The following is a 9384-nucleotide window of genomic DNA, read 5'->3' as shown; positions in this document are numbered from 1 at the left end:
GATGGAGCACAATTTCAGATTAAGCTGGTATGTTTGTGTGTGGAGCTACAGAGGCAGTTGAGACATCAGCCAGTAAGTAGAATCATCATCCAGTTCATTATGGCATGTTCATGTGTTTGTTGTTGAAAAGCAAAGATCAAGCCATCGGTTATTTTAGCACCCGACTTAATTTGATTGCCAGTCTGTAGTATTCTGTAGTGTGGTTGGTGTGTTGGTAGAGCCCAACTGATGCCATATTCTTTTGACCCGATTCCGACTTTGGAGAGTCTTAGTCTTAGTCTTAGTCTATTACTGATGTTTTGACCTATATTTTGTTAAATAAATAAATACATAAAAAACATAAATAAATACATTATTCTTTGGTTAACTTAGATTTGATCAAAGTTTATATTTGAGAACATTTAACTTCTAAGGCCTAAGCAAACAAATTAAAAACATTTATGAAAAAATAGTAAAGTAACATTTTACAATTAACAAGCAAACAAGTAATGAAATACACATATCTTAATTTCATTAACCATTTAAGCCCTATTACAATTTCCAAAAATAACCGATCTGCTATTTTAGACATTTTTTAAAAGGTTAAAAGTCAGAACACATGGGCTGCATAATTGCCGATACCAATGTCATCACATCACAAATCTTGTCAGAGAATTTTAATTTAAAGCAAGCACAGCTCAGAGAATTGTAAATACTAAATTTAGAGGTATAGATTTGACAATCAACCAGTCAGAGAACAACCATCCCTCCAGATGATGGGATCGGGATAATCAAACTTTCTACCAAACACTGTGTCAAGAGCAACTTACATTTTTAAACTTTGCCCTCAAAATGCAATTATTTGTAAAACAATTAAAAAAAAACGGTCTGTAGTTGCTTTTCCATTGCATGGTAACACTTTGACTCGACTCGCCTTTTTTATTTTCCATACCTGGTGCTTTTTTGGTATCCCCTTCGTCGAGGCTCCAAACAAGCTGAGCTTCAGAAGGTGACGTGAAAAGACTGCAGACTATTTTGGCCAGAGAGAATCGTCATTAGCTTCATTGCATCACGGCGAAGCATTGTTATATAGAGGGGTATAGCTCCAATCGGAACCTCTCCCTCCGCTGTATAGCCCTCGGAGCTATATAGCAGAGGGAGAGGTTCCAAATGGGGCTAATAGAGGGGTCCTCTGTCTGCAGTGGCAACACATTCTCACTCCCAACTAGTCACTTAATGAAGGACCGTCAGTAGCCCCTAGACGTCCGATTATGAAGGTCCTGGTTCCCCTAAAAGTCCGATTTTGCAGCCCTGGTTATTTCTCCCTAACGCCCGAAAAAGTCCAAACGGGACTATGTCGTTTGCGCATGCGCAAATGAACGTTCAACATAGTGTGGTGGATTGCTCCATTTACAACGCTAACGTCCAGGTCATAAACGATCAGATTTCAAATATGAAGTGCTTAACTAAAGGCCACGGATGTTATAATTGTGTACGTTCCAGTTTGAGTACCCATATCTTCCGTATTGTTCAATAAAAAGCCTTTTAATCCGATCGACAGCCATTTGCTCCGTCTTTTCATCAGCTTTCAACTATGCGATCCTATCGGTTGGGAGGTGTATTGCACATTATAACTCTATGCGAAAATGGCCGACAATCGGATTAAAATGCTTTTTATCCAACAATACGGAAGATATGGGTACTCATGCTGGAACTTCGGCATTTATAACATCCTGAGCATTTAGGTAAGCACTTCATATTTGAAATTTGAACGTTTGTGTAGACGTTACAGTTGTAAATTGAGCAATTCATCACACCAGGTTGAAGCATGTCCATGACCGTCATCTTTCAGGCCTACCGCTGATAACCATTAGCACATGAAGTCAATACGTCCAGGTCATAAACGATCAGATTTCAAATATGAAGTGCTTAACTAAAGGCCACGGATGTTACAATTGTGTACGTTCCAGCTTGAGTACCCATATCTTCCGTATTGTTCAATAAAAAGCCTTTTAATCCGATCGACAGCCATTTGCTCCGTCTTTTCATCAGCTTTCAACTATGCGATCCTATCGGTTGGGAGGTGTATTGCACATTATAACTCTATGCAAAAATGGCCGACGATCGGATTAAAATGCTTTTTATCCAACAATACGGAAGATATGGGTACTCATGCTGGAACGTCGGAATTTATAACATCCTGAGCATTTAGGTAAGCACTTCATATTTGAAATCTGAACGTTTGTGTAGACGTTACAGTTGTAAATTGAGCAATTCATCACACCAGGTTGAAGCATGTCCATGACCGTCATCTTTCAGGCCTACCGCTGATAACCATTAGCACATGAAGTCAATTCATAGTTTAATTTCAAATACGTTTAATTTCACTTATACCACTTCATTCTGTTGATGTTTCCATTTTACTGCTAGCCTATAGCAATTCATCACGAGGCTTTTTCTTAACTTACACTATATATATATATATATATATATATATACACACACACACACACACACACACACATATAGATAGTTATATAGTTAATCAACATATCAAGCTGTGTGTGTGTGTGTGTGTGTGTGTGTGTATATACACACACACACCTAAATATATTGACTTTCTGCTTTACCATTCTTTTTATACATCCATGTTATGATCCCGTTGCAAACTTGCATTTACTATAATATGTTAGTCAGACAAGCCAGTGTTATATGCAACAACATATTTGAAACTGTCCATGTATTACTTCACTCCAACACTGACTGCACACACATGACAACCAGTTTTGGGCAGTAAAATATTACTTATATAATGTACTGTAATTATTACTAACGAGTAGTGTAACTTATTACAATTGCCAAAACAGTATTACTTATCCAAGTAACGCTGTATTACTGCATTACAATGAATGCAATTTATTTTGGACTGAAGTGCTCTCTTCTCTGCATGGTTTGTATATGCGCCATCCGTCCATCCAGCTGCATAGAGGAGCCCGGTGTGAAGTGCCATAGTAGTTTATCACATGCTCAAAAATAACAGATCTAGACGCTGTGCATGAGCACAGCTTGAGCATGTGCCATGTAATATTATATATAATACATTATTTGTTGTCCAACACTATGAATTATATAAGAGAAGGAGTTCTGACAGATGAAGATTCTCTTGGCATTGAAACGTTAGTCCATTGTTGCTACAGCACCTTACCAATAAGGCAACCAATAGTCTGTGATGCTTCAGTTCTGCTGACCACCGTGTATATAAAGCTGCTTGTATATAAAATTGCACAACTTGCATATAAGAAACTCTAAAGAGACTGCATATGAAGGAATCAATTATAAATTGAATGACAAGTCAATTCTAAAAAGGCAAAAAAAAAACTTTTTGTAATAAAACAATTTTATTTTACAGAACGGCAACAATAAAACATGAACAAACTAAAAGAATCAAAATCAGAAAAAGTGCTCACGGAAATCGCAAGCTGCGTTCATAATTTGAGGCATTTTGTTGAAAACGGACCAATCCTGCAAACTTTGGTAGCCAATCAGGATGTAATATTGGACATGACTATAGAGAAACTGTGTACCGATCTGTGTGATGTTTGGACAAAATCTGAAGGAGTAGTATCAATAAATGTGTTTTGCACAAATCGGCCTCCTGGTGGCGCTATAACAGGCCAATCTGAAACATTTGGGCCAGAGGTTCTGACTTGGCAGCCAACGGCGCCAGAGATTAGGTGGTAACGGACGGACAGGACACACGGACGGACGGACAGGGGGTAAAACATACTCTCTCGCCATGCCTTTCTGCCTGGCGGAGACAATCACTCGAAGTTCTTTGCTGGCTGCCAGCTGTCAGGCCACGTTTTCCCACTGCAAAACATCCATGAATGCAACAGATTATTTCATTTGAATGGGGTATCATAAAAACAAATAACTTGGCTTTTGAGCCTGGTACTAAAAAGTAAATACATTTATAGAAGCACATTAGAATACAGCCAAAGGTGACCAAAATGCTGAGATCTTACCATGACGCACAAGGCAGCCACACAATCTTCACCATCTTCTTTCCTTCCTACAGACGGCCACACAAACAGACAAAAATAACTGTTAGCCATTTCAGCAGGTACTGGTAAATCCAGTACCATTTCACCGTCAAATTTAACAGCTTACCTCCGTGGTTTTCCTTTCGGTGATCTTTTCCCAGTTCCAGAGCTTGTTCTTTTTTCCACAATCAGAGCAGCCTAAAAAGAGACAAAAGAGAAAACGGTTAGACAATGAAAGACGAGGGGTTGATATCCTCCAGGAGAATCTGTGAGTCCTGCTTTCCATGCAAGATATTATATACAGTTTTCTTCTATTTATGTCCAAACTGGTTTTTAGTTTTATCTCATGAAACAAGATACAACAACTTAGTTAGTGAGCAATCCTTTGTTTTTCATGGTTCCTTGAAATAAAAGTGACTCTGGAAAGTTGGATCCGAGCTAAGAAATCTTTTTTGTTTATACTGTAGTTCTTTGAAAGTGTACATGCACACCTAAAAATAACTCACCAACTGAGTTAAGAGCAAGGTGGTGTGTTTCGGTTTCCAGATATACTAACGAGATGACAACTCAAATTTCAGCTCATTTTTGGGATATGTGTGTAAATAACAAACTGCTGTATTATATTTCCATTAGTGTTAATATTAATTGTCTAATCTGGTAATGTAATTGAAATCCCCAGGGTGTAGTCCAAACTATTGTTGAGTAAAGTGATGTTGACTAACCCTGTATGTGTATGGCATTTCCTGTTAAAGTATCTGAATCTTATTCAGAGCCTTTACATGTCTGTTTACAAGTGCCTGTTATGCTGTTACATTATACAGTAATGCTGCAGTATATGTTAAGCACAGTTAGATCCCTTTACAGAATAATGCTAGGTACACATCAATATCTTAAAAGTCGGCAAGTAGTCTTAAAAATCGCTATGCACTTCATACTCTGATTGAAATCAGCGTTCAAATATCGTTGTGGCTGATTGCTATATGACAAGGGATCACACACACACACACACACACACACACACACCCTGCAAGATATTTCACTAGGACTATGATTAATCCTCGGTCTGAATGGGTTAACAGGATAAATTATGTCAGCTGCCAGTTTTATTATTAACTTTTAAAGCTCTTCATGGTGTGCCAGTCCTTAACCTGATGTATTTAGTTAACCAGGCCATTCTCATCAAGGCAAAGAGCCAGCTCTCCACCGCATCGATATCGGCCCGACAGCAGAAGTTGGAAAACATCTGCTGCCGACAAGCTGCTGTTAAATTGGCTCTAAATTAATCGTTCATCATGATGAATATAATTTTATATTTTTATATAGAAAGTGCAGACAAGGCCAGCAATAGGCAAGTCACTCCCTTCAGAGAGAGTGTTTTCAATTGCTGGAGACACTATTAGCCAGGATAGGTGTAGGATATAAAAAAACATATGCTAATTTTCTTGCAAAAGAACTGTTAGAAGTTAGACTCATGCTCTCACGCAGCCTAAATGTGCAACATTAACAGTGCAAGAGTTGTTTACTTGCAAACAATCTGCCTACCTCAATTGTAATATGCAATTACAATGTAATGTAATGTAATTGGATTTGTGTTTATTTTGTAAGTATAATTGTAAGTATAATGGGTGTCATAAAAAAGGAAGGAAGCGGAACCTTTAAAGTCCTAACGAATCACAACCCTAATCAAGACAAAGACTCTGTAACAGTCTGCCTGAAGACATCAGGGTGTCAAACTCAGTAATCACTTTTAAATATCTAAAAAACCTACAGACCTGGCTTCATTCTCTTCTGCCGTCCTGTGGTTGAGGGTTTTGGAGCAGATGTGAGCTCTGAAGGGACACCTGTGAGTGACAGATTATACAAACTTAAATGCCAGTGGCCTATAATTATGTAATTTTCACAGAACACACAACAACTAGGCAATTTGAACAAAATAAACTAATTTAACCCATTTAGACCTAGTGTAAGCTATACGCTGTTATACCTTTCATGGGAGACACCTCTGTGTCTCATACACCTGTGTCTCATATAGCAACATCTTTTTTGTTTAAAAATAATTTGAAGGTTTTCAGAAAACCTTAGGTTAGGTTTTAGAAGGCGTTTTTAAGAATCGGCTTCAGGTCGAAATGGGTGAAGCTGCACATCACTGCCTGCCAGTCAAATTTAGAAATCATTTTAAGGCACACTATATGAACTTTTAAAGCTGGTCTGGCATAGAGATACTCAACTGACCTCATAATTCAATTATGTGCCATCACTTAACCCCATGTCTTCAGGTGGACAGACCTTTCTCCCATCAAGACAAAGACTCTGTAACAGTCTGCCTGAAGACATCAGGTTGACAAACTCAGTAATCACTTTTAAATATCTAAAAAACCTACACACCTGGCTTCATTCTCTTCTGCCGTCCTGTGGTTGAGGGTTTTGGAGCTGATGTGAGCTCTGAAGGGACACCTGTGAGTGACAGATTATACAAACTTAAATGCCAGTGGCCTATAATTATGTAATTTTCACAGAACACACAACAACTAGGCAATTTGAACAAAATAAACTAATTTAACCCATTTAGACCTAGTGTAAGCTCTGCGCTGTTATACCTTTTAATGGGAGACACCTCTGTGTCTCATACACCTGTGTCTCATATAGCAACATCTTTTTTGTTTAAAAATAATTTGAAGGTTTTCAGAAAACCTTAGGTTAGGTTTTAGAAGGCGTTTTTAAGAATCGGCTTCAGGTCGAAATGGGTGAAGCTGCACATCACTGCCTGCCAGTCAAATTTAGAAATCATTTTAAGGCACACTATATGAACTTTTAAAGCTGGTCTGGCATAGAGATACTCAACTGACCTCATAATTCAATTATGTGCCATCACTTAACCCCATGTCTTCAGGTGGACAGACCTTTCTCCCATCAAGACAAAGACTCTGTAACAGTCTGCCTGAAGACATCAGGTTGACAAACTCAGTAATCACTTTTAAATATCTAAAAAACCTACACACCTGGCTTCATTCTCTTCTGCCGTCCTGTGGTTGAGGGTTTTGGAGCTGATGTGAGCTCTGAAGGGACACCTGTGAGTGACAGATTATACAAACTTAAATGCCAGTGGCCTATAATTATGTAATTTTCACAGAACACACAACAACTAGGCAATTTGAACAAAATAAACTAATTTAACCCATTTAGACCTAGTGTAAGCTCTGCGCTGTTATACCTTTTAATGGGAGACACCTCTGTGTCTCATACACCTGTGTCTCATATAGCAACATCTTTTTTGTTTAAAAATAATTTGAAGGTTTTCAGAAAACCTTAGGTTAGGTTTTAGAAGGCGTTTTTAAGAATCGGCTTCAGGTCGAAATGGGTGAAGCTGCACATCACTGCCTGCCAGTCAAATTTAGAAATCATTTTAAGGCACACTATATGAACTTTTAAAGCTGGTCTGGCATAGAGATACTCAACTGACCTCATAATTCAATTATGTGCCATCACTTAAACCCATGTCTTCAGGTGGACAGACCTTTCTCCCATCAAGACAAAGACTCTGTAACAGTCTGCCTGAAGACATCAGGTTGACAAACTCAGTAATCACTTTTAAATATCTAAAAAACCTACACACCTGGCTTCATTCTCTTCTGCCGTCCTGTGGTTGAGGGTTTTGGAGCTGATGTGAGCTCTGAAGGGACACCTGTGAGTGACAGATTATACAAACTTAAATGCCAGTGGCCTATAATTATGTAATTTTCACAGAACACACAACAACTAGGCAATTTGAACAAAATAAACTAATTTAACCCATTTAGACCTAGTGTAAGCTCTGCGCTGTTATACCTTTTAATGGGAGACACCTCTGTGTCTCATACACCTGTGTCTCATATAGCAACATCTTTTTTTTTTTTAAATAATTTGAAGGTTTTCAGAAAACCTTAGGTTAGGTTTTAGAAGGCGTTTTTAAGAATCGGCTTCAGGTCGAAATGGGTGAAGCTGCACATCACTGCCTGCCAGTCAAATTTAGAAATCATTTTAAGGCACACTATATTAACTTTTAAAGCTGGTCTGGCATAGAGATACTCAACTGACCTCATAATTCAATTATGTGCCATCACTTAACCCCATGTCTTCAGGTGGACAGACCTTTCTCCCATCAAGACAAAGACTCTGTAACAGTCTGCCTGAAGACATCAGGTTGACAAACTCAGTAATCACTTTTAAATATCTAAAAAACCTACACACCTGGCTTCATTATCTTCTGCCGTCCTGTGGTTGAGGGTTTTGGAGCAGATGTGAGCTCTGGAGGGACACCTGTGAGTGACAGATTATACAAACTTAAATGCCAGTGGCCTATAATTATGTAATTTACACAGAACACACAACAACTAGGCAATTTGAACAAAATAAACTAATTTAACCCATTTAGACCTAGTGTAAGCTCTGCGCTGTTATACCTTTTAATGGGAGACACCTCTGTGTCTCATACACCTGTGTCTCTTTTGTTTAATAAGAATTTGAAGGTTTTCAGAAAACCTTAGGTTAGGTTTTAGAAGGCGTTTTTAAGATGATTAATACTTACTAGAAGGGACAGTGCTGTCCTCAAGACAAGAGGAGGGAGAAGGGAGAAGGAGGGTAGACTGTGGAGCAGGCTGTGGAGCAGGGAGATCTGAAATAAATGGAATATCATTGTAATAAAACTGACTGCATACAAAACATATATTGCATTATATTATAATACATTCAATGCAATAAACATTATAGATCTTGGGTCTTCATAGGGGGTCCACAGAGTTACTACATAGGGCCGCCAAGTCTTTGTGTGAAAGTATATATTTTTTACATTAACCACTTGAACCCTTCCATATTCAATACTATCAGCGAAAAACGTCAGATCTACAAGCTCACAACGCATCACAATACGTTGTGAGCTTGTGGGCTATTTTCGGTGAAGCGATTTGATGTAAAGGGAAGAAAGAGCAGACCAAGTACAAAGGTCAAGTTTAAGTGGTTTCTGTAAGCATCTGAAAATACATTCATTATTTAACAGCACCAATGACAGTGCTGTCAAACAGTCTATGAAGCCATCTATGAAATAGTTTTATCTGCAACACAATGTTATACTATGTAGTGGGGGTCCTCTCTCTCTCTCTCTCTCTCTCTCTCTCTGCTAAGGGGTCCTTGGTCTGAAAAACATTGAAGACCCTCGATATACTGGCTGAGGAGGTTACGGAGCTCATAACACCCTGAAGCAGCGCAAAAGGTTATTACATTTACATAAACCACTCTTAATGGCAGAACTGAAAGAACTCATAATTTTAATTCTGTAACATAATACATATCCACGACCACTTGTATTGAATGACTTGCTAACATAGTG

General features: G+C 38.4%; 1 protein-coding gene across 1 annotated transcript in view; it reads left to right on the top strand.

Moving 5' to 3' along the window:
* LOC311061642 (uncharacterized protein) overlaps nucleotides 1–9384 on the top strand; it is a 70109-nt gene continuing 60725 nt past the window's right edge. The window contains exon 1 of the mRNA XM_084080333.1: nucleotides 1–72. The gene's annotated coding sequence lies outside the window, so the exon portion shown is untranslated. The remainder of the gene's footprint in view (nucleotides 73–9384) is intronic.

This window comes from Gymnoscopelus microlampas, assembly GCF_963454915.1.
Source record: "Gymnoscopelus microlampas genome assembly, chromosome: 15".
NCBI lineage: Eukaryota > Metazoa > Chordata > Actinopteri > Myctophiformes > Myctophidae > Gymnoscopelus > Gymnoscopelus microlampas.
Note: the sequence above shows the minus strand (reverse complement) of the source record. Positions and strands in the feature narration are given on the sequence as shown.